Source organism: Mustela nigripes, chromosome 12 (genome assembly GCF_022355385.1).
Source record: "Mustela nigripes isolate SB6536 chromosome 12, MUSNIG.SB6536, whole genome shotgun sequence".
Classification (NCBI taxonomy): Eukaryota; Metazoa; Chordata; class Mammalia; order Carnivora; family Mustelidae; genus Mustela; species Mustela nigripes.
The window spans coordinates 149903957-149925006 of record NC_081568.1 but is presented as its reverse complement, the minus strand read 5'-3'; the positions used below and the strand labels follow the sequence as shown (position 1 = coordinate 149925006).

The following is a 21050-nucleotide window of genomic DNA, read 5'->3' as shown; positions in this document are numbered from 1 at the left end:
TCTCATGATTCACCTCCCCTTCCAATTTACCCCAATTCCCTTCTCCTAACTCCCCATATCCTCCATGCTATTTGTTATGCTCCACAAATAAGTAAAACCATATGATAATTGACTATCTCTGCTTGACTGATTTCACTCAGCATAATCTCTTTTACAGTCCTGTCCATGTTGCTACAAAAGTTGGGTATTCATCCTTTCTGATGGAGGCATAATACTCCATAGTGTATATGGACCACATCTACATTATCCATTCATCCATTGAAGGGCATCTTGGTTCTTTCCACAGTTTGGCGACCTTGGCCATTGAGCTATAAACATTGGGGTACAGATGGCCCTTCTTTTCATGACATCTGTACCTTTGGGGTAAATACCCAGGAGTGCATTTGCAGGGTTATAGAGAAGCTCTATTTTTAATTTTTTGAGGAATCTCCACACTGTTCTCCAAAGAGGCTATACCAACTTGCATTCCCACCAGCAGTTGAAGAGGGTTCCCCTTTATCCACATCCCCTACAACACATGTTGTTTCCTGTCTTGCTAATTTTGGCCATTCTAACTGGTGTAAGGTGATATCTAAATGTGGTTTTAACTTGAATCTCCCTGATGGCTAGTGATGATGAACATTTTTTCATGTGTCTGATGGCCATTTGTATGTCTTCATTGGAGAAGTGTCTGTCCATATCCTTTGCCCAGTTTTTTTAGAGTTTATTTTATATTAAATTTATTTATTTATTTTCAGAAAAACAGTATACATTGTTTTTTTCACCACATCCAGTGCTCCATGCAATCCGTGCCCTCTAAAATACCCACCACCAGGTACCCTGACCTCCCACACCCCCGCCACTTCAAACCCCTCAGATTGTTTTTCAGACTCCATAGTCTCTCATTATTCACCTCCCCTTACAGTTTACCCCAATTCCCTTCTGCTCTCTAACTCCCCATGTCCTCTATGCTATTTGTTATTGTCCACAAATAACTGAAACCACATGATAATTGACTCTCTCTGCTTGACTTATTTCACTCAGCATCATCTCTTCCAGTCTTGTCAATGTTGCTACAAAAGTTGGGTATTCATCCTTTCTGATGGAGGCATAATACTCCATAGTGTATAGGGACCACATCTTCCTTTTCCATTCGTCCACTGAAGGGCACCATGGTTTTTTCCACAGTTTGGCGACCATGGCCATTGCTACTGTAAACATTGGGGTACATATGGCCATTCTTTTCACGACATCTGTATCTTTGGGGTAAATACCCAAGAGTGCAATTGCAGGGTCATAGGGAAGTTCTATTTTTAATTTCTTGAGGAATCTCCACACTGTTCTCCAAAGAGGCTGCAACAACTTGCATTCCCACCAACAGTGGAAGAGGGTTCCCCTTTCTCCACATCCTTTCCAACACATGGTGTTTCCTGTGTTGTTAATTTTGTCCATTCTAACTGGTGTATGGTGATATCTCAATGTGGTTTTAATTTGAATCTCCATGATGCCTAGTGATGATGAACATTTTTTTTTATGTGTCTGATAGCCATTTGTATGTCTTTATTGGAGAAGTGTCTGTTCGTATCTTTTGCCCAATTTTGATATGTTGGCCTGGTTCGTGTGTGTTGAGTTTGAGGAGTTTATTATAGATCCTGGATATCAACCTTTTGTCTGTAGCGTCATTTGCAAATATCTTCTCCCATTCCGTGGGTTGCCTCTTTGTTTTCTTGACTGTTTCGTTGCCTGTGCAGAAGCTTTTGATTTTAATGAATTCTCAAAAGTTTATTTTCGCTTTTGTTTCCTTTGCCTCTGGAAACATATCTTGAAAGAAGTTACTGTGGCTGATATCGAAGAGATTAATGCCTATGTTCTCCTCTAGGATTCTGATGGATTCCTGTCTCACGTTTAGGTATTTTATCCATTTTGAGTTTATCTTTGTGCACAGTGTAAAAGAATGGTCGAGTTTCATTCTTCTACATATAGCTGCCTAGTTTTCTGAGCACCATTATTTAAGAGACTGTCTTTTTTCCACTGTATATTTTTTCCTGTTTTGTCGAAGATTATTTGACCATAGAGTTGAGGGTCCATATCTGGGCTCTCTACTCTGATCCACTGGTCTATGTGTCTGTTTTTATACCATGCTGTCCTGGTGGTCACAGCTTTGTAGTAAAGCATGAAGTCAGGTAATGTGATGCTCCCAGTTTTATTTTTGTTTTTCAACATTTCCTTAGTGATTCGGGGTCTCTTCTGTTTCCATACAAACTTTTGGATTATTTGCTCTAGCTCATTGAATAATACCGGTGGAATTTTGATCAGAATGTCATTAAAACTATAGATTGCTCTAGCCAGTATAGACATTTTAACAATATTTATTCTTCCAATCCAAGAGCATGGAATGGTCTTCCATCTTTTTGGGTCTTCAATTTCTTTCATGAGTGTTCTGCAGTTCCTCAAGTACAGATCCTTTTCCTCTTTGGTTAGGTTTATTCCCAGGTATCTTATGGTTCTTGGTGCTATAGTAAATGGAATCTATTCTCTAATTTCCCTTTCTGTATTTTCATGGTTAGTGTATAAGAAAGCCACTGATTTCTGCACATTGACTTTGTATCCTGCCACGTTGCTGAATTGCTATATGAGTTCTAGTAGTTTGGGCGTGGAGTCTTTTGGGTTTTCCATATAAAGAATCATGTCATCTGCGAAGAGAGAGAGTATGACTTCTTAATTAACTTGGATACCTTTTATTTCTCTTTGTTGTCTGATGGCTGTTGCTAGGACTTCTAATACTGTGTTGAACAAGAGTGGTGAAAGTGGGCATCCTTGTTATGTTCCTGATCTCAACGGGAAGGCTGCAAGCTTTTTCCCATTGAGGATGATATTTGCTGTGGGTATTTCATAGATAGATTTTATGAAGTTCAAGATTCTCCCACTATCCCTATACTTTGTAGTGTTTTAATCAGGAGTGGATGCTGGATTTTGTCAAATGTTTTTTCTGCATCAATGGAGAGGACCATGTGGTTCTTCTTTCTTCTCATATTAATTTGTTCTATCACATTGATTGATTTGCGAATGTTGAACCATCCTAGTATCCGAGGGCTGAGTCCCACCTGGTCTATGGTGGATAATCTTTTTAATGTGCTGTTGGATCCTGTTGGCTAGGATCTTGTTGAGAATCTTAGCATCCATATTCATCAGTGATATTTTTCTGAAATTCTCCTTTTTGGTAGAGTCTTTGCCTGGTTTGGGGATTAGGGTAATGCTGGCTTCATAGAAAGAGTCGGGAAGTTTTCCTTCTGCTTCAATTTTTTGAAACAGCTTCAAGAGAATAGGTGTTATTTCTTCTTTAAAAGTTTGGTAGAATTCCCCAGAGAATCCGTCTGGTCCTGGGCTCTTGTTTTTTGGGAGGTTTTTGATCACTGCTTCAATCTCATTACTAGATATTGGTCTATTCAGGTTGTCAATTTCTTCCTGATTCAATTATCGGAGTTTATAGTTTTCCAGGAATGCATCCATTTCATTTAGGTTGCTAAGCTTATTGGTATATAACTGTTGATAATAATTTCTGATGATTGTTTCTACTTCCTTGGTGTTCGTTGTGATCTCTCCCTTTTCATTCAGAATTTTATGAATTTGGGCTTTCTCTCCCTTCTTTTGGATTAGGATAGCCAATGGTTTATCGGTCTTATTGATTTTTTCAAAAATCCAGCTTCTAGTTTCATTGATATGTTCAAATCTCTGGTTTCTACCTCATTGATCTCAGCTCTAATCTTGATGATTTCCCTTCATATGTGTGGAGTTGGTTTGATTTGTTGTTGATTCTCCAGTTCTTTAATATGTAGAGACGGCTGCTGTGTTCTGGATTTTTCAATTTTTTGAGGGAGGCTTGGATGGCTATGTATTTCCCCCTTAGGACCGCCTTTGCTGTATCCCATAAGTTTTGGACTGAATTGTCTTCATTCTCATTGGATTCCATGTATTGTTTCAGTGCTTCTTTGATCTCCTGGTTGATCCAAGCATTCTTAAGCGAGGTGGTCTTTAACTTCCAGTTGTTTGAGTTTTTCTGAACTTTTCCTTGTGATTGAGCTCCAGTTTAAAAGCATTGTGATCTGAAATGTGCAGGGAATGATCTCAGTCTTTTGGTATCTGTTGAGTCCTGATTTGTGACCTAGTATGCGGTCTATTTTTGAGCAGGTTCCATGTGCACTTGAGAAGAATTAGTATTCTGTTATTTTAGGGTGGAATGTTCTGTATGTATCTATGAGGTCCATCTGGTCCAATGTGTCATTCAATGTTCTTGTTTCTTTATTGATTTTCTGCTTCGATGATGTGTCTGTTTCTGAGAGAGGCATGTTAAGATCTATGATAAGTGTATTCATATCAATATGACTCTTTATTTTGATTAACAGTTTTCTTAAGTAATTGGCTGCTCCCATATTGGGAGCATAGATATTTACAATTGTTTGTCATCTAGGTGGATAGTCCCTTTAAGGATTATGTAGTGTTGTTCTGTATCTCTGACTACAGTCTTTAGTTTAAAATCTAATTTATCTGATATGAGAATCACTACCCCAACCTTCTTTTGAGGCCCATTGGCATGAAAGATGCTTCTCCATCCCTTCATTTTCAGACTGCATGTATCTTTAGGTTCAAATTTGTCTCTTGTAGACTACATATGGATGGGTTTTGTCGTTTTATCCAATTTGCAACCCTGTGCCATTTTTTGGGTGCATTTAGGCCATTCACATTGAGGTTGAGTATTGATAGATACGTATTTATTGACATCAAGTTACCTTTGAAGTCTTCCTTTCTGGAAATTGTCTCTATATTTCTGTTCAGTGCTATTCTTAGGATTTTTCGTCTTTTATAGAACCCCCCTTAATATTTCCTGCAGTATCGGCTTGGTGGTTGAATCATCTTTTAAGCTTTGCTGATATTTTTCCCTCCATCCATTTTAATCTCAGTCTTGCTGGATAAAGTATTCTTGGCTGCATGTTCTTCTCAATTAGTGCCCTGAATATATGTTGCCAACCCTTTCTGGATTTCCAGGTCTCTTTGGAGAGGTCTGACGTTATTCTGATGGCCTTTCCTCTGTAAGTAAAGAGCCTCTTTGCCCTAGTGGCTTTCAAGAGATTATACATACCATTATAATTCCTCAATTTGACTATCAGGTGTTGTGATGTTTTTTAAGGAATGTATAATTTTGGGTAGAGACCATTCACCCTCTAGTATATGAACACTGGTTCCATTCACGAGATTGGGGAAATTTTCATGAAGGACTTGTTCCACTATATCTTCTAGACTTCTTTTTTTCTCCTCCCCTTCACGAATTCCAATAATTCTGATGTTGGAAAGCTTCATGGCATCATTTATTTCCTTGATTCTGTTTTCGTGGTTTCTAAGCTGTTCCAGACTTCCTCCTGATCCTTTCTCTCTATCTGTTTGTCCTCTAGATCACTAATTCTATATTCTGTCTCTGTTACCCTAGGTTTGAGAGACTTTAGATTAGATTGAAACTCATTGAGAGCATTGTGAACCTCCACCTTGTTAGCTTTAAGTTCCACTCTAAGATTGTGTACATCATTTATCGTCACTTACAGCTCGGCCCTAATCAATTCCATTTGGTCATCCTTGGCTTTCTCCAACCTAGCTATTGCCTGGATAATTGTTAGCCTGAATTCTCTTTCTGACATATTGTCTATGTTGATAGCCATTATCTCTGTTGCAGAAGGTCCATCCTCTGTATTTTTCTTCTGTTGGGCATTCCTCCACCTAGTCATTTGGTGGGAGATGACTGATCAGTTTTATCTGGATGTATCAACCGTGGTGCAGTCAAGGTGCACCCTGGAACACTTTTGAGCAATCAAGATTCCACACGCCAATGAGAGACAAAAGAAAAGGAAGAGAAAAAAGAAAAGAAAAGAGAGAGAGAGGAAAGAAAGGGAAGATGAAAGAGAAGGTTCAGCCCACTGGGGTCCCAAGGTAAGATTTATGAAGTAGACAAACAAAAGAAGACAAACTATAAGACTGATACAAGTGTATGACAAGAGAAAAAAATATATATATGCAAATAAAAGAAGAAACTCTTCAAAAAGAACCGCACCTGTAAGATTTATATGCTATCAGGACAAACACAAAAACACAGAAACATGGTGGAAGAAAAAGATGGGAGAGTGGTTATAAAATCTCAGTGTGTGCAAGGAAGGTTGTTTTGATTCTTCCTAGATATATCTTGATATATGTGTTAAATGACTCAACTTTCCTAAGATAAAGGGGGATTAAACATTGTTTTACCTGTGATGAAAAACCTCCCAAAAATCAAGAGCCCAGGACCTGAAAGATTCCCTGGGGAATTTTACCAAACCTTCAAAGAATAAATAACACCTATTCTCCTGAAGCTGTTTCAAAAAATTGAAGCAGTAGTAAAACTTCCAGACTCTTTCTATAAAGCTAGCATTACCCTGATCGCCAAACAAGGCAAAGACCCTACCAAAAAGGAAAATTTTAGACCAATATCACTGATGAATATAGATGCTAAGATTCTCAACAAGATCCTAGCAAACAGGATCCAACAGAACATCAAAAAGAGTATCCACCATGATCAGGAGGAATTCATCCCTGGGATACAAGGACGCTTCAACATTCACAAATCAATCAATGTGATAGAACAAATTAATATGAGAAGAAACAAGAACCACATGGTCCTCTCAATTGATGCAGAAAATGCATTTGACAAAATCCAGCGTCCGTTCCTGATTAAAACACTTCAAAGTATAGGGATAGAGGGAACATTCCTGAACCTCATCAAATCTATCTGTCAAACTCTCTCTCTTTGCAGATGACATGATTCTTTATATGGAAAACCCAAAAGACTCCACCCCCAAACTACTAGAACTCATACAGCAATTCAGCAACGTGGCAGGATATAAAGTCAATGTGCAGAAATCAGTCGCTTTCTTATACACTAACAATAAAAATCCAAAAGGGAAATTAGAGAATCGATTCCATTTGCTATAGCACCAAGAACCATAAGATACCTGGGAATAAACCTAACCAAGAGGTAAAGGATCTGTACTCGAGGAACTACAGAACACTCATGAAAGAAATTGAAGAAGACACAAATAGATGGAAAACCATTCCATGCTCTTGAACCAGAATAATAAACCTTGTTAAAATGTCTATACTGCCTAGAGCAATCTATACTTTTAATGCCATTCTGATTTAAATTCCACCAGTAATCTTCAAGGAGCTGGAGCAAATAATCCTAAAATTTGTATGGAATCAGAAAAGACCCTGAATCGCTAAGGAAATGTTGAAAAACAAAAATAAAACTGGGGGCATTAGGTTGCCTGATTTCAAGCTTTATTACAAAGCTGTGATCACCAAGACAGCATGGTACTGGCATAAAAACTGACACATATCAGTGGAACAGAGTAGAGAGCCCAGATATGGACCCTCAACTCTATGGTCAATTAATCTTCTACAAAACAGGAAAAAATATGAAGTGGAAAAAGGACAGTCTCTTCAATAAATGGTGCTGGGAAAACTAGACAGCTATATGGAGAAGAATGAAACTCGACCATTCTCTTACACCGTACACAAAGATCACCTCAAAATGGATAAAAGACCTCAACATGAGACAGGAATCCATCAGAATCCTAGAGGAGAACATAGGCAGTAATCTCTTTAATATCAGCCACAGCAACTTCTTTCAAGATATGTCTCCAAAGGCAAAGGAAACTAAAGTGAAAATAAACTTTTGGGACTTCATCAAAATCAAAAGCTTCTGCACAGCAAAGGAAACAGTCAAAAAAACAAAGAGGCAACCCATGTAATGGGAGAAGATATTTGCAAATGACAGTACAGACAAAAGGTTGATATACAGGATCTATAATGAACTCCTCAATCTCAACACACATGAAATAGGCAAACATTTTAAAAAATGGGAAGAAGATATGAACAGACACATCTCCTATCAAGACATACAAATGGCTATCAGACACATGAAAAAATGTTCATCATCATTAGCCCTCAGGGAGATTCAAATTAAAACCACATTGAGATATCACCTTACACCACTTAGAATGGCCAAAATTAACAAAACAGGAAACAACATGTGTTGGAATGGATGTGGAGAAAGGGGAACCCTCTTACACTGTCGGTGGGAATGCAAGTTGGTGCAGTCTCTTTGGAGAACAGTGTGGATATTCCTCAAGAAATTAAAAATAGAGCTTCCCTATGACCCTGCAATTGCACTCCTGGGTATTTACCGCAGGGATACAGATGTCGTGAAAAGAAGGGCCATCTGTACCCCAATGTTTATAGCAGCAATGGCCATGGTCGCCAAACTATGGGAAGAACCAAGATGTCCTTCAACGGACGAATGGATAAGGAAGATGTGGTCCATATAGACTATGGAGTATTATGCCTCCATCAGAAAGGATGAATACCCAACTTTTGTAGCAACATGGATGGGACTGGAAGAGATTATGCTGAGTGAAATAAATCAAGCAGAGAGAGTCAATTATCATATGGTTTCCCTTATTTGTGGAGCATAACATATATCATGGAGGACAAGGGGTGTTAGAGAGGAGAAGGGAGTTGGGGTAAATGGGAATGGAAGGTCAATCACGAGAGACTATGGACTCTGAAAAACAATCTGAGGGGTTTGAAGTGGCGGGGGTGTGGGAGGTTGGGGTACCAGGTGGTGGGTTTTATAGAGGGCACTGATTGCATGGAGCTCTGGGTGGGGTGAAAAAATAGTGAATACTGTTTCTCTGAAAATAAATAAATTAAAAAAAATTGGTTTACCTATAGGGGTAGCATTGATTGGGGAAAGTGGATTACTTTGAAGCTTAACTTTATATGAATATTAGAAAATAAAAATAAAAAGGAATAAACTAGACTAAACTAAACTCAAATTTTAAAAAATGAATTCAAAAAATAGAATTGCAAAAGAAATACATACGTGTATGTATCAAAAAGTTCAGGTTATTATGGAATTTGATATACTGTACAGCTCGCTGTGATGGTAAATAGGTTAAAAACATTACCTATGTATCAAAAAAAATGAGAATCAGTACTCCCAGACGTGTCTCTCTCCCGGTTTCCTGGAGTTTCCTCACAGCATGGCCCCCAAACGCCAGTCTTGGCTACCGCCTCAAACGAAGAAAATGAGACAGCCTCCTGCCCCAAGCCAGGGCAGTCGTCAACATCTCAGCACTTGCATAAAGGAGAAAAAGAACAGCAAGAAGCAATTGAACATATTGATGAAGTACAAAATGAAATAGACAGATTTAATGAACAAGCCAGTGAGGAGATTTTGAAAATAGAACAGAAATATAACAAACTCCGCCAACCATTTTTACAGAAGAGGTCGGAATTGATCGCCAAATCCCCAGTTTTTGCGTAACAACATTTGTCAACCATCCACAAGTGTCTGCACTGCTTGGGGAGGAGGATGAAGATGTGCTGCATTATTTGACAAGAGTTGAAGTGACAGAATTTGAAGATATTAAAGCAGGTTACAGAATAGATTTTTATTTTGATGAAAACCCTTACAAGTTCTCTCCAAAGAATTTCATCTGAATGAGAGTGGTGATCCATCTTCAAAGTCCACTGAAATCAAATGGAAATCTGGAAAGGATTTGACAAAGCATTCAAGTCAAACACAGAATAAAGCCAGCAGGAAGAGACAGCTTGAGGAACCAGAAAGGTTTTTCACCTGGTTTACTCACCATTCTGATGCAGGTGCAGATGAGTTAGGATAAGTCATCGAAGATGATATTTGGCCAAATCCATTACAGTACTACTTGGTTCCCAATATGGATGACGAAGAAGGGGAAGGAGAAGAGGGTGATGATGATGGAGAAGAAGGATTGGAAGATATTGATGAAGAAGGAGATGAGGATGAAGGTGAAGAAGATGAAGATGATGATGAGGGTGAGGAAGGAGAGGAGAATGAAGGAGAAGATAACTAATGGAACACTGATGGATTCCAATCTTCCTTTTTTAATTTTCCTCAGTCCCTGGGAGCAAGTTGCCATATTTTTTTCTTTTTCTTTTTCTTTTCTCCTCTCGTGCTCATTCGCCCTGATTTTGAAGTCACCTTTTTCTCTCCCTTTATACCATGGTTCTCAGCTTATTTGGGGGGGAAATACCTTGAGAAGAATACAGTGGGAAAAGAATCTCTACCCCTTTTTGTTCCAAATTCATTTTTGTCCCTTCCTGTCTCAACAAACAAAAACTTTATGGAATCATCACCACTGTGCTCTGTGGGAAAAAAGAAAAACCTTCTGCTCCCTTAGCTCTGCTGGAAGCTGGAGGGTGCTAGGCCCTTGTGTAGTAGTGCATAGAATTCTAGCTTTTTTCCTCCTTTCTCTGTATATTGGGCTCAGAGATTACACTGTGTCTCTATGTGAATATGGACAGTTAGCATTAACCAACATGTACCTGTCTACTTTCTCTTTTTTAAAAAATATTAAAAAAAAAAAAACTTAAAAAAATCCATACTGATGTTTGGGTGGGTTAAGTGGGCATTTTGACAACATGGCTTCTCCTTTGGCATGTTTAATTGTGATGTTTAACGGACATCCTTGCAGTTTAAGATGGCACTTTTAAAATAAAACTCTCTCCTAATGATGACTTGAGCCCTGCCACTCGATGGGAGAATCAGCAGACTTGTAGGATCTTATTTGGAATTGACATTCTCTATTGTAATTTTGTTCCTGTTTATTTTTAATATTTTCTTTTTGTTTCACTGGAAAGGAAAGATGATGCTCAGCTTTAAACATTAAAAGTGTACAAGTTGCTTTGTTACAATAACACTAAATGTGTACACACACACACACACACACACACAATGAACCAGAATAGTGGAAACGAGTGAAAAATAAAAGTTTTCCTATGAAGTAGAGGTTGTTCTCCTGTAGGTTTTTTTTTCCTCTTTCTTTTCCTTTCTTGGTTTTTATTTATTTATTTTTTTTCTGGGGGAGAGGCCTGCCACGTGGGTTTTTATTTAATGATGTTCCCTGAGTTAAGTCCTCCCGCTCCCCCTCAGGGGGTGGGCTCTGAGGAAATTTTTTTTTTTTTCCAGGCTTTTGTTCTCTGGAAGTTTTTATGTTTGTTCACTTTTTTTCTCTCTCTCACTTTGACAGCTTTTGATGGTTTTTTTAGTTTTAGGGGAAAACAAACTGCACCCTGATCTCCCTCTCAGAGAGAAGCTTCAATCTGGCTGAAGAGTCTAAATAAGTTCCCCCTTGGCCTCTGGCAGAGTATGTTCCAAGTCATGGTCCCTGGGGACGCAGGATCTTTTGCTTGTACCCAAAGCCAAGGCAGTGGTGGCTGTCTGGGCAGCTCCAGACTGCCAGAGAGGTTCCAAGCAGTGATCACACACTGAGATTTTCCCGCTGGCCCGGGCTGGGAGTGCCTGGTCTCTCTGGGTCTAAGAGCGCCTGGCTTGCGTGCACCAATTTCAGGGAGACTGTGGATCGGGCGCGGGTCTCAGGCTCTGAGGACAGGGTGCAGGTCTAAAGCACCAGGCTGGGCCTTGCACGCACCTCTCTGGGGGGAGAGTTTGGCGCAGGCGTCTTAGGCTCTGCCCACTGGCGTCTTCTGCCCCTGTAGAGATCCAGACGTGTATAATTCTGATCTCAGGCTGATTTCATGGGTGATTGGAGTTCTTCGGTAGGTAATCAGCTCCCTTTGGGGTATAGGCTGAAAAGGCACCTCCTCCTACTTCCCCGCCATCTTGTCCTCCGGGGGCTCCAAGATCCATTGTTTATGCACCACACCTCATGCTCCATGCAATACAACCCTCCTAATATCCACCACGAGGCTCACAGTTCCTTCCACCCCCTCCCTTCCAAAACCCTCAGTTTGTTTCACAGAGTACACAGTCTATCATGGTTTGTCTCCCCCTCTGATTTGTCCCAATTCACTTTTCCATTCCTTCTCCTAATGTCCTCCATGTTATTCCTTATGCTCCACAAGTAAGTGAAACCATATAATTGACTTTATCTGCTTGACTTATTTCACTCAGCTTAATCTCCACCAGTCCCGTCGATGTTGATACAAAAGTTGGGTATTCATCCCTTCTGATGGAGGCATAATAGTCCATTGTATATATGGACCGTATCTTCTTTTCCATTTGTCTGTTGAAGGGCATCTCAGCTCTATCCAAAGTTTGGTGATTGTGGCCATTGTTGCTGTGAACATTAGGGTAAAGAAGGCCCTCCTTTACACTGCATCGGTATCTTTGTGAAAAATACTCAGTAGTTCAAAGGCTGGGTCATATGGTAGCTCTATTTTTATTTTCTTAAGGAATCACCACACTGTTTTCCAAAGTGGCTGCACCAACTTGCACTCCCACCAAAATTGTAAGAGCATTCCGCTTTCTCCACATATTCTCCAATACATGTAGTTTTCTGTTCGTGAATTTTGACCATTCTACCTGGTGAAAAGCGATATCTCAATGTGGTTTTGTTTTGAATTTCCCTGATGGCTAGTGATGATGAACATTTTTTTTCATGTGTCTGTTAGCCATTGGTACCTCTCCTATGGAGAATTATCTGTTCATATCTTCTGCCTATTTTTTAACAATTCTCTGTTTTGTGTATGTTGAGTTTGAGGAGTTCTTTATAGATCTTGGATATCAGCCCTTTGTAGTGTTATTTGCAAATATCTTCTCCCATTCCGTGGGTTGCCTCTTTGTTTTGTTGACTGTTACCTTTGCTGTGCAGAAGCTTTTGATCTTGATGAAGTCCCAAAAGTCCATTTTCACTTTTGTGTCCTTTGCCTTTGGAGACGTATCTTGAAAAACGTTGCTGTGGCCAATGTCGAAAAGGTTACTGCCTATGTTTTCCTCTAGGATTTTGATATATTCCTGCATAACGTTGAGATCTTTCATCCCTTTTGAGTCTATCTTTGTGTACAGAATAAGAGAATGGTTGAGTTTCATTCTTCTATACCTAGCTGTCTAATTTTCCAAGCACCATTTATTGAAGCGACTGTCTTTTCTACTGGATATTTTTCCGGCTTTGTCAAGGATTATTTTATCATAGTGTTGTGGGTCCATATCTGGACTCTCTACTGTGTTCCATTGTTCTATGTGTCTGGTTTTGTGCCAGTACTCTGCTGTCTTGGTGATCACAATTGTGTAGTAAAGCTTGAAATCAGGCAATGTGATGCTCCCAACTTGTTTTTCTTTTTCAACATTTCCTTAGCAATTCAGGATCTTTTCTGGTTCCATGCAAATTTTAGGATTGTTTGCTCCAGAAGTTTAAAAATGCTACTGGAATTTTGATCAGAATTATATTGAAAGAATATATTATTCTGGAAGTACAGACCTTTTAACAATGTTTATTCTTCTGATCCAAGAGCATGGAATGCTTTTCCATCTTTTTGTCATCTTTTCTTTTTCTTTCTTCTTCAATTTTTTTCATGAGTACTCTGTAGTTCCTTGGTTACAGATCATTCCTACAGATCAACCAGAATACTGGTTTATTCCCAGGTATCTTATGCTTTGTGGTGCTATAGTAAATGGAATCAATTCTCTAATTTCCCTTTCTATATTTTCATTGTTATTTTATAAGAAAGGAACTAATTTCTGTGCATTGATTTTGTATCCTGCCACATTACTCAATTGCTATATGAGTGCTAGTAAATGGGGGGTGGTGTCTTTTGGGTTTTCCATATAAAGTATTATGTCATCTGCAAAGAGAAAGAATTTGACTTCTTCATTGCCAATTGGAATACCTTTTTTGTTGACTGATTGCTGCTGCTAGGATTTCTACTACTATGTTGAACAAGAGTGGTGAGAGTGGGCATCCTTGTTGTGTTCCTGATCTCAAAGGGAAGGTGGCCAGCATTTCCCCATTGAGAATGATATTCACTGTGGGTTTTTCACAGATAAATTTTTTAAAGATTTTATTCATTTATTTGACAAATCACAAGTAGGCAGAGAGGCAGACAGAGAGAGGAGGAAGCAGGCTTCCTGCTGAGCAGAGAGCCCGATGTGGGGCTCGATCCCAGGACCCTGGGATCGGGACCTGAGCCAAAGGCAGAGGCTTTAACCCACTGAGCCACCTGGGCTCCCCATAGATAGATTTGTGAGGAATGTTCCTTCTATTCCTATACTTTGAAAAGCTTTAATCAAGAAAAAAATGCTCTATTTTATCAAATGCTTTTTCTGAATCAATTGAGAGGACCATGTAGTTTTTCTGTATTATCTTTTTGATATCTTCTATCACATCGATTGCTGCTTCCAGTTGGCGACGAGAGAGGAATTAGGCACAAACAAGTCAGCTGCGAAAGACTGGGAGCAGGGGACAACAGTCAAAAAGGACTGCTGCCACGAGCAACTCCACAGTCTCACTTTTATTAGATAGAAAACAATAGCCAACAGAAGGATTGATGAAGGTCAAACATTAGTCATGTCTTGCAGGCAAGCAAGGAGGAGGGTAAGGTTTATAGTTAACCAAGCACATTCAAAGGACTCATCTAACTAACAATGAGCACTTCTGGGAAGAGAAAGGAGCGACAATGAAAAAGGGAAGCAGGAGGTTTCCGTTCCACCCTGAGCTGACTGGGCATTCCCGGGTGCTCGGCTTCCCTGAAGCAGGCGGCGTTCCACCCTGGGTGGGCCAGGCATCCCCAGCTGCCCAGCTTCACAGTCGTACATCGTCCTTCTCCTCAAAGACCTGTTGTCAGTATCAGTATTTCTTTTCTTTTTTTTTTTTTTAAAGATTTTATTTATTTATTCGACAGAGAGAGAGATCATAAGTAGGCAGAGAGAGAGAGAGGAGGAAGCAGGCTCCCTGCTGAGCAGAGAGCCCGATGTGGGACTCGATCCCAGGACCCTGAGATCATGACCTGAGCCGAAGGCAGCGGCTTAACCCACTGAGCCACCCAGGCGCCCCAGTATCAGTATTTCTTAAGGCCATATCTAAATGTGCTTGGCAACTAGTAAAATCCTCCAGGGGTTACAGTTTAAGTAACAAATTGTTCCGAGGGGAAGCAGCAATCGATTGATGGGTTGTCGCTCTCGGCCCGCAAGAACGACCCGCAGACGAGGTGAGTGGCAAGCTTCTTTTATTACTACTCTAATGTACTAATGCTAATGGCGGCCGCGCCGCACCAAGCACTTACAGCAGTATTTATCCACGAAGTTCGCCCGTATTCGCCCCCCTATTTGGCCAATCATAACGCCGTGGACGCAGTGTCCTTGTGGACCCTTATGTAACCATACAGGACTCTATTGTTCTCTAGCGGTGATCGTGCGTTTATCTCTTGGCTCCTGGTGCTGTGTGCGTCAGCCACGAGCGCACCCACATCCTCCTAAACCAATCATTCTCAGTTCCTCAATCTTCAGGCACTCCCGTCTACGTGACTCCTTGCATCTGCTGGATGGCTCTCCACAATGGGTGAATGTTGAATCAACCTTGCAACTCAGGAATAAATCCCACCTGGTCATGTTGGATAATCTTTTGAATGTACTGTAGGATCCTATCAGCTAGGATCTTGTTGAGAATCTTGGAATCCATATTTATTAGGGATATTGGTGTGAAATTCTTCATTGTGATGAGGTCTTTGCCTGGTTGGGGGATCAGGGTAATGCTGGCTTCATAGAAAAAAAAAATATATATATGAACTGCCAGTCTTTTTGTTGTGCAAACAAGTAGGCTCGGGTAATAAGAACAGTTTCTCAGGGTGTGCTCCGTCTATGATTTGCCCCTTGAAGTACTTTGCCAGTAAGGGGTGACTTTTTAAAGTTTCTTGGTATGATACAGCCCTTGTCACCCAAAACCTGAGTTGAACAGCAAAGGCATTTAATTTAAGTAGACTACTTGACCCAAACACAACAACTCTACTTCAACCTGTAGACAAAGGATCATAAGAACCTTTAAGGCTCGTTACACACAATTCTATGAAAATGATTGTCAATGCTATTTAAAGAAACCCCAATAAAGAAAACATCATGAAAGTCTGGAAGGATTATTGAAGATGGCATCATTGTTATACAAAGAGCCATAAAAGGCATCAAGCCTGAAACGAATTCCTGTTGGAGAAAACTGTGTTCAGATGTTATGGGTGACTTTACAGGATTTATAACAGAGCCAATCAAGGAAAACATGAAGGAGATTGTGGATAGGGCAACAATAATGGGGGAGTCTGAAGCATTTGAAGGTATGGACCCTGGAAAATTTCAAAAACTATAAGAAACTACATCAGAAGAACTAACAGACGTTGACTTGATGAAGATGAGTGTTTCCAAATCAGTGTCAGATGACATGGAAGGAGATGTAGAAGAAACAACACCAGAAAACAAATTGACACTACACACTCCAGTAGAACGGTTCTGGTTTTTGTAGAACTGCTTTTTATTTCTTTTATGATGTTGACATGTCCATGATATAAGCACTGAAACTTTAGTAAGTGGTGAAAGAAGTATTAGCATAATATAGAATCATTTTTAGAAAAATCAAAAGTCAAAAGATAGAAAATGTATCTTATGATGTATTTCCAGAAAGTGAAAGGATATGTGTCTGCCTTGCCTATGTCTTCTTCCACTTACTACACCTCTTCTACTTCTACCACCCCTGAGACAGCAAGGCACCTTTCCCTTCCATTTCCTCCTCTTCAGGCTACTCAATGTGAAAACGATGATGATGAAGACCTTTATGATAATCCATGTCTCCCTAATGAATAGTAAACAACTCTGCTGTACAGTTTATAAAATTAACTTTTTTGTATGTGAGAGTGTCTGTGTGGAAATCCAATAACTCTACATCAAGAAATGTATGAGAATATTTCTGCTGTTATCATCATTGCTACCTAAGTATTGATCATGTGTGAGTCTTGTCTGGAAGTGGATAACCCATCCTTCTGTAAGCATAAAGTGATATTTAATAAAAATTAATAGTGTGTTAGCTTTCTTACTATTTTATAACAGTTTTTAAAGAATTACATTATTGGGCACAAGATGGTGGGAAAGTAGGAGGAGGCACCCTTTCAACCTGTATCCTAAAGTGAGCTGATTACCTACCAAAGAACTCTGATCACCCATGAAATCAACCTGAGATCAGAACTATACACGTCTGGATCTCTACAGGGGCAGAAGATGCCAGTGGGCAGGTAAAGTGGAGTCAGAACGTCAGACTGATATTGGAAGATAAACAAAAGGGGGAGGGAGGCACCAGAAGAGACCCATTGGAAAGTAATATGCCTAATACGAGAGTGCCCTGAGTCTGGAGACCAGCATTAACTTGGAGTCTGGTTGAAAGCACTCAAAAAGAGCAAAGGATCCTGGAGGAAAATTGTGGGAATTGGGGCGGTGAGGTACAGGGATTTAAGTCCCCAGATCCAGGAAAGCCTCCTCTTGCACTGAGCCAGAGAGAGGGGGCCGAGAAACCAGATATTGGTCCCTGAGCCACCAGCGTGCCTGAGAATGTGTGGGGCCTGTATCCTGTGAGGGGCTAGGACCCTTGCCAGAGGGCAGAATGCCGCGCTGTGCTATCAGAGCCTGAGATGCACATGCCCCACACCCTCCCCTGGGAGACTTGCGCCCAGGAGCCAGCAAGGTGCTCTCTTACCCAGAAAGACCAGGCACTCCCAGCCAGAGCCAGTGGAAAATACTCAGTGTGCAGTGGCAGCTTGGAAATTCTCTGTGGGTCTGAAGCTGCCCAGACAGCTGCCGCTGCCATGGTTTGGGGTACAAGCAGGAGATCCTGCATCTCCAGGGACCGAGACACAGAACCTGCTTTGCCAGCAGCTCTGCAGCACCCACATAGGAGCAGACTGAGGCTTCTCTCTGAGAGGGAGGTTGGGATACAGTTTGCTTTCTTCTATACCTCAAAAAACCAACAAAAGCTGTCAAGGTGAGAGAAAAAACAAAAACAAAACAAAACGAATGAAAAAACCATGAAAAGGTTCAGAGAACAAAAGCCTGAAAAACCAGTTTCCACAGAGCCCACCCCCTTGAGGGGAGCAGGAGGACTTAACTCAGGGAACATCATTGACTGAAAACCAATGTGGCAGGCCCCTCCCCCAGAAAACCAACCAGGAAAGAAAAAAAAAAGACAACAGGAAAACTACCACCCCCACTTCATAGATGCAATTCTATTTTTAACTCGTTCCCACTATTCTGGTTCATATTTATATATATATAGATAATTTGTTAACCTGTTTATCATCGCAGTGAGATGTCCAGTACATCAATTATTATTGATTATGGAAATAACCTTCTAACCTGAACTTTTTGATACATGCACCCTTGTTTTTCTTTCGCTTTAGTATTTTTTTTAATTTTAGTTTAGTCTAGTTTCTTTTGTTTTCTTTTTATTTTTTAATATTCATATACAGTTAAACTTCAAGGTAACCCCCTTTACCCCATCAATATGAAGCTTATAGGTAAACAAATTTTTAATCCTCCAGTACCTTAGGAAAGTTGAGTCCTTTAACAAATATATCAAGACACATCCAGGAAGAATCAAAATAAACTTCCTCACCCACACTGAGAATTTATAACCACTTTCCCAACTTTTTCTTCTGCCAATGTTTATGTGTATTTGTGTTTATCCTGATAGCTTATAAATCTTATAACTGAGGTTCTTTTTGACGAGGTTTTACTCTTTTTGCTTTTATATATGTATATATATATACATATATGTATATATATACACACACTTTTTTTCTGTTGTCATATACGTTTTTTTAATTTGAAGTCATTTTTTAAAAATTTTTACATTTTCAGCATAACAGTATTCATTATTTTTGTACCACAACCAGCGCTCCATGCAATACGTGCCCTCTCCAATACCCAACACCTGGTTTCCCCAACCTCCCACCTCCCACCCCTTCAGACCACTCAGATTGTTTTTCAGAGTCCATAGTCTCTCATGGTTCACCTCACCTTCCAATTTCCCTCAACTACCTCCTCCTCTATAACTCCCCTAGGCCTCCATGCTATTTTTTATGCTCCACAAATAAGTAAAAACATATGATAATTGGATCTCTCTGCTTGACTTATTTCACTCAGCATAATCTCTTCCAGTCCCATTCATGCTGCTACAAAAGTTGCGTATTCATCCTTTCTGATGGAGGCATAATACTCCATAGTGTATATGGACCACATCTTCCTTATCCATTTGTCCATTGAAGGTGATCTTGGTTCTTTCCACAGTTTGGTGACCGTAGCCATTGCTGCTATAAACATTGAGGTACAGATGGTCCCTCTCTTCACTACATATGTATCTTTGGGGTAAGTACCCAGTAAAGCAATTGCAGGATCATAGTGAAGCTCTATTTTTAATTTATTGAGGAATCTCCACACTGCTCTCCAAAGTGGCTGCACCAACTTGCATTCCCACCAACGGCCTAAGAGGGTTCCCCTTTCTCCACATCCCCTCCAATGCATGTTGTTTCCTGTCTTGCTAACTTAGGCCATTCTAACTGCTGAAAGGTGGTATCTCCATGTGGTTTTAATTTGAATCTCCCTGATGGCTAATGATGATGAACATTTTTTCATGTGTCTGATACTTTTGTTATGTGTTCATTGGAGAAGTGTCTGTTCATATCTTCTGCCCATTTTTTGATGTGATTGTCTGTTTTGTGTGTGTTGAGTATGAGGAGTTCTTTTTTTTCTTTTTTTCTTTTTTTTAAAATTTTTTATATTTTATAAACATATATTTTTATCCCCAGGGGTACAGGTCTGTGAATCACCAGGTTTACACACTTCACAGCACTCACCAAAGCACATACCCTCCCCAATGTCCATAATCCCACCTCCTTCTCCCAAACCCCCTCCCCCCAGCAACCCTCAGTTTGTTTTGTGAGATTAAGAGTCACTTATGGTTTGTCTCCCTCCCAATCCCATCTTGTTTCATTGATTCTTCTCGTACCCACTTAAGCCCCCATGTTGCATCACCACTTCCTCATATCAGGGAGATCATATGATAGTTGTCTTTCTCTGCTTGACTTATTTCGCTAAGCATGATACGCTCTAGTTCCATCCATGTTGTCGCAAATGGCAAGATTTCATTTCTTTTGATGGCTGCATCGTATTCCATTGTGTATATGAGGAGTTCTTTATAGATCCTGGATATCAACCTTTTGTCTGTACAGTCATTTGAAAATATCTTCTCCCATTCTGTGGGTTGTCTCTCCGTTTTGTTGGCTGTTTCCTTTGCTGTGCAGAAGCTTTTGATCTTGAGGAAATCCCAAAAGTTCATCTTCGCTTTTGTTTCAGTTGCCTTTGGAGACATATGTTAAAAGAAGTAGCTGTAGCTGATATCAAAGAGGTTACTACGTATATTCTCCTCTAGGATTCTGATGGATTCCTGTCTCACGTTGAGGTCTTTTATCCATTTTGAGTTTATCTTTGTGTACAATGTAAGAGAATGGTCAAGTTTCATTCTTCTACATATATCTGCCCAGTTTTCCCAGCACCATTTATTGAAGAGACTGTCTTTTTTCCACTGTATATTTTTTCCTGTTTTGTTGAAGATTATTTGACCATAGAGTTGAGGGTCCATATCTGGGCTCTTTACTCTATTCCACTGAACTATGTGTCTGTTTTTATGCCAGGACCATGCTGTCTTGGTGATCACAGCTTTGTAGTAAAGCTTGAAATCAGGTAATGTTATGCCCCAAATTTTATATTTGTTTTTCAACATTTCCTTAGCGATTTGGAGTCTCTTCTGATTCCATACATATTTTTGGATTATTTGCTCCAGCTCTTTTAAGAATACTGCTGGAATCTTGATCGGAATGGCATTAAAAGTATAGATTGCTCTAGGGAGTATAGGCATTTTAACAATGTTTATTCTTCTGATCCAAGAGTATGGAATGGTCTTCCATCTTTTTGTGTCTTCTTCAATTTCTTTCATGAGTGTTCTATAGTTCCTTGAATACAGATCCTTTACCTCTTTGGTTAGGTTTATTCCCAGGTATCATATGGTTCTTGGTGCTATAGTAAATGGAATCGATTCTCTTTTCCCCTTCTGTATTTTCACTATTAGCGTATAAGAAAACCACTGATTTCTATGCATTGATTTTGTATCCTGCCACGATGCTGAATT

General features: G+C 39.9%; 1 pseudogene; it reads left to right on the top strand.

The window, feature by feature from the left end:
• The first annotated feature begins 9101 nt into the window (after positions 1-9101).
• Positions 9102-9966, top strand: LOC132028072 (protein SET-like; annotated as a pseudogene).
• The last annotated feature ends 11084 nt before the right edge of the window (positions 9967-21050 follow it).